Consider the following 5,755-nt stretch of genomic DNA (forward strand, 5'->3'; position numbering starts at 1 on the left):
CACGCCCCGAGAAGGCCGTCCGAAAAATTTCGGCAGCATCTCCCCAGTAACTATGACAATTCCCCTAATACATACATGAATACACAGCCACAGGCGGCTGGAATAAGGACAACACGTCCAACAAACACAGAAATAGATGCATACAAATAACAAGGCCGACACGGCCACTCAACAACATAATAAGGCCTACACGGCCACAATACACACATCACATATACAACTCATGCATCAACAATATAACCACCACAACAGATAGACTACATAACAACGAAAATACTAAAACATTTCGGTATGCATCAAAATCCAAACCAACACCACATCGACAAGTAATGATACTAGAACTCCGCAACAGAATACAACAAAAACCGAGTCCACACAACTACGAACGTAAATCCAAACACGGATACGCATAAAACTCTATAAGTCCACGAATGATCCAAATATACATCAAGATCAACATATCAAATACAACTCGGAACAATACAAACCAAATTGTAAGTCTCCTGCTGTGAGATGGAATCAGTCTGGCAGAATCTCCATGCTCCAAGTAAAATCCTATCTGATACCTGGGGAGGAACAAGGAAACCCCAGGGTCTGGGTAGTGAGTATAAAATACTCAGTGGAGTACAGAATATAAGTACGCAACATGTAAATATATCAACTGAGATAAAGAGAAAGGTATACAGTCTCTACACTACTAAGCAACAGATAACAAGATATATCAACTGAGGTAAAGAGAAGATATACAACCTCTACGATAGATATATAAAGAAAAGGTAAATACTAATCTAACAGGAATCCTGCTACAAGGTATCATGGGAACAGATATCATGGTAATAATACTCATGTGAATAGAAGTCATATGCATTCAACGATGCATGTCAGGTCATACAATACAACAATAATATATCAAACAAATACAACAACCATACGCAACGATGACGTAAATAACAGTGCGGTAAAATAATCCACCAGCAACTGCATGCACCAATGCAACGCACATCAAATGCAACATGCATGGTCACTGTCTGCACTCATCACCCCCAGACACCCGCACAATGAACTGGGGCGCATGACAGGACACTGCACACCTTCCAACAACTACACGTGAGTGAGGAGTGGGAAAATCTCACAGGGGAGCTATCTCCGGCCTGGTCACTGTCTGCACTCATCCCTAGACACCCACACAATGAACTAGGGCACACAACAGGAATCAACCACATCAACTCTAACTACACGTAAGGGGAAGGGCAGTCTTCAGGAGGGCCAGTCCTGGTAGCACCCACACAATGCTATAATGATCGCACCCACACAGTGCTACAATGGTCACACCCACACAGTGCTACAATGATCACACCCACACAGTGCTACAATGATCACACTCACATAAGCAGTGCATCAATGCTCAACATGCTATGATGCTCAGCTCAACAATTAACAACCACAACAATTCAACATAATCAACACGAATCAGGATGAGTCCTCACAGGTCAATGGTATAACTCGAGACTGTACTGACAACGGATAGACCAATCAAAGGTCAACTCGTACGTGTCTGACAACGAGTAACGCTAGGTATCAACTAGATAAATCGCACGCATAGCAACAGGATAGGTGAATAATGATAGATCAGATAGACCACACACTAGAACCAATAGGTCAACGATATAGGTCAACAACAAGAACTCACAACAAGGTATCATAGATCAATAACCAAATCAAGGTATCAACTATAAGTATTAAGTCTAGGTATCAACAACTAGTACCACAACAAGGTATCAACTATAAGTATCAAGTCTAGGTATCAACAACTAGTACCACAACAAGGTATCAACTATAAGTATCAAGTCTAGGTATCAACAACTAGTACCACAACAAGGTATCAACTATAAGTATCAAGTCTAGGTATCAACAACTAGTACCACAACAAGGTATCAACTATAAGTATCAAGTCTAGGTATCCAGTATCAGACATTTAACAGAACTAGGGTCAATGTATCCGACTTCTAATAGAACTAGGGTCAAAGTATTAGGCTTCTAACAGAACTAAGGTCAAAGTATCAGCTTAAGTTTCAATTCTAAATATCAACAACTAATAATCAAGCAACGGTAGCAACAGGATAATATCAGATCATACAAAGGTCAACCAGTAAGTATCAAGCGACGAGTATGATAATATATAACAACAAGGCAACTAACAGATACAACGAGAATATCAACAAGATAAGTACAAAGTCATGCACTTACGAATAAGTAGACCTGTGTTGACCAAACACAGGAGTACCCACCTGATGTAACGACGAACGTCGATAAGAACCCCCAAAAAATAACAAGACTCCGTGTATAGCAGGATCCACAATCGATCAAGGTCCTGCAAAGGAATAAACGGCATTCCTAAATACAACGATTAAACTAATAATCCATAGTTTAAATCAGATTTATCCTTAATCGAATTTAAATGGACAACAACCTCTAATCGGCAAACTCCACAACTCTAAACCCTCCTTAACCATACAAACTTTAATCAACTAAACACCGTATCAATCACAACAACTCGAACTTAATTTAATAAAGCAGTAACCCTTCCTTAGGAATCTGTCCAACAACCACCACTCAGATCACTTTAATACTCCTCACAAATCAGTGCTATAAACTGCACCATAGCTCTATCAAAATCCTTAGAACCACTCACTCAACACCTATATCAACAAATAGAAAGAACTTCATCAACAGATCAGTCCTAAGAAACCCTATCACAACAGCTCTACCATCCAACATCAAAATAGGAGAGAATACACAAGAATCTCACCTTGATCCAATTGTGCTTGATCTGCCTTCCTCGATCCAAGCCCCAGAAACCTCAGATTCCAAGCTTTGCTTCCGATTTGCACCAATCTCACCCTAATCCAAAATTAGAACAACACCATTCCCAATCGAATTGAAATCTTGCAACAGAATCAATCACGGTAGCAAACCTAACCGAATGCAAGACATAAAACTCACCTCAATTCACGCCCAGATAGCTCCGACTCTTCTCAGCCGAACCCACCTTCACCGATCTATCGGTTTATAGCCAACCGAGCTATAGAGGGAAATCGATCAACAATCAGAGAGATTCAACTCTAGAAACCACATACAACCAAATCCTACTCAAGAACTCACCTCAAATCTCCGATCCAACCGTGCCCTAGTCGAGCTCCGACTCTTCTCGATCGAACCCACCGTCACCGATTTGCTTCCACCAGCCGGAGATCACATCAATGCCATAAATCCAAGGAATATCATATGAAAACCACACGAAATCAGGAATTCCAAGCTTACCGCCGATCTTTCCCTCGGATCCAAGCTCCCTTGTTTCCTATCACACCGATCGCCGCCGCCGTGACCCGCTTCCAGCCAAGCCCCGGCGAGACAAGCTCCAACAGCCGCAGGTACTCACCGTCAGCACTCTCCTCGCCGTCGGCACCGATGGTGGAGCGCGTCGAGGAGGAAGAAGTTCTGCGGAGCTGCGAGATCGGAAAAACAAGGAGAATTCGGGAGAGGAAGTCGTGCAAGGTTTCTTAATGGGTGGGTTTGCTTAACGGATCGGGTTTATAAATCAATCCAATAAACCAATAAACCTATATTCAATTGGGCTCATGGTTTTCTTTATTCGGGCTGCTCAAATTGGGCCTTTAAGGGGTTAAGTTTTCGGTATTTTACACTTGAACCAGACATAGAGCAAGCTGTAAAGCAGATTCAAAGTCTCACAAATTGGATTCTTGACGAACACGAACAGACAAGTTATCGTTTTGAAGCTCCAATCAATCTCAGCAAGTGGCAGTTTGCAAAGAAGAACTGCATAATTACCTCCATTGTGCAAGTGAAGGTAATATGCAAAATTTAAATCAAATTTGAAGTCAAATGCAGCTTAAGTTCTTGATGTACACAAACAAGACAAGTGCATAATATTGAAGTTTCAAATCAACTTCACGTGGCACGTGGCATTGCAAGGCAATCCTGGCGAAGGAAGAGCTGCTCTCGATTTACTCATAAATGGTCGTGGGACATCGTGGGACCAAGTGGAGGTCCATCATGCAAGCGGAGGCAATCAAGCAAAGCAAGCTCTAAAATACGACTTGAAGTGAATCACAGCTTAAATTCTAGGTGAACAAAGCCAAACAAGTTCTAATTTTGAGGCTTCAATCAATCGCAGCAAGTAGCATTGTGCAAGCAAGCTCTAAATCAGACTCGAAGTTAAACACAACTTAAAGTCTTGATGAACACAGCCAAAAAAGTGTATAATTTTGAAGCTTCAATCAATTTCAGAAAGTAGCATTGTGCAAGTGGAATAATTCCAGTGTCATTCATATTATCAAATAACAGGACCTAAATATGCAGGACAGTAGACAACTCGAGCTAGACAAAACATCGAACACCTGAGACGCAACCACAAAGGAAACACGACGCATACAGTGACCAAACCGAAAGACGAGGGCGTTACCGGGCGGCCGATGCGCCTTATCCGGAAGCGGTGGCCGGAGCATCACCTTCCACCGGCGGCGGAGGCGACTCCGAGACGAAGGTCCAATCGGGAGGTAGAACAGGGAGAGGAGGGTATGCGGTGGGCCCCTTGCGCTTGATGTCCCAAGGCTGCGTCTTCTTCGGCCTCGTTTTCATGTGGTGCGACGTCGCTTTTTTCTGCGGCCGCGAGGAGCACTCCACCACCGACGGCGATCCCCTGCCGCCTCCTCCGTACGACGGAGAACAAAATGATGGCTTGGGCTTCGCGCAAGGAACTCGGACCGCATTCGCCAGCATCACCGCCATCGATGCCATTTCCTTCCATCGACAAAGAGGCCTCGCAGCCACAACTAGGGGATGAGTCTCGCTTCCGGTGTACCTACAGGTCGCAAGTGCTATCCAACACCTCACTAACAAATTCCAACACGTGCCGATTGGACAAGACTTCCGTAGTTTAATGATCATGAACCGGCGTAACAACATTCGAGCAGGCTGGAGAGGGCAATGGTTTCGGGCTTCTTCTTTGCTGCTTCTTGAGATAGAAAATAGAAATCGTTACCTTGAACTTTGATCTTGCCTTCTTACATCGTCTTGCACAATGATACCTCGATCCCTTCTTCATTTGCAGCATTATCAATATCTGTGCGACTGTACGTAGTAGAAAGTTTGTTGAATGATCCGTTTCATCTTTTCTTAGTTTGTAACACCAGCGTTCTTGATCATGTGCTCGATCATTTCACTGGTTGTAGCATCGAGGATTTGATTGGTTCGTTGGATCTTTATATTTATATATGTAGCAGAAAGAGGGTTGAAGGACGCGTTTTAGAACTTTCTTAGTATGCAGTATCGACGGTTTTCAGTGTTGGTTTCCATCTTTCCTTCCTTGTGGAATTAGGTCGTTAACGGTGCTTAATCTTTGCTCCGATATTGGGATTCCATTTCCATGGCGTTGAAATAAGTGGGTCGTTTATGTTAGCATGAACATACACATACACTCATCTTTAAGCTCAACTTATCAGTAGAGTTCATCATGAATAAACTAGCATGTTCGATCCAAAATGAACTAGTATTGTGTCTGAGAAATTTGTTCCACCACCCAAAATATGTGGAATCCAATCTGAAAGTTTTTTTTTTAGCCAGAAGCTTGTTGGGTCAGAACTGGTGTGGAGCTGAAGTCTATAATCACGAAATAGCTTCTGTTTGATCCTCATGAATCTACAGTTTGACCAACAACTTAGTATTTGACATCCTA

General features: G+C 42.8%; 1 long non-coding RNA gene across 1 annotated transcript; it reads right to left on the reverse strand.

The window, feature by feature from the left end:
- Nucleotides 1-3,014: 3,014 nt before the first annotated feature.
- On the reverse strand, nucleotides 3,015-3,610 carry LOC141846601 (uncharacterized). Its single transcript, XR_012603345.1, has 3 exons — nucleotides 3,322-3,610; nucleotides 3,163-3,235; nucleotides 3,015-3,082 (listed from the first exon to the last, which is right to left on the reverse strand). It is a non-coding gene; the product is annotated as an uncharacterized LOC141846601 (long non-coding RNA).
- Between the last annotated feature and the right edge of the window lie 2,145 nt (nucleotides 3,611-5,755).

The sequence above is a fragment of the Curcuma longa genome, chromosome 15, assembly GCF_044706935.1.
Source record: "Curcuma longa cultivar G26 ecotype Majalengka, Jawa Barat chromosome 15, ITB_CL_G26_1.1, whole genome shotgun sequence".
Lineage (NCBI taxonomy): Eukaryota > Viridiplantae > Streptophyta > Magnoliopsida > Zingiberales > Zingiberaceae > Curcuma > Curcuma longa.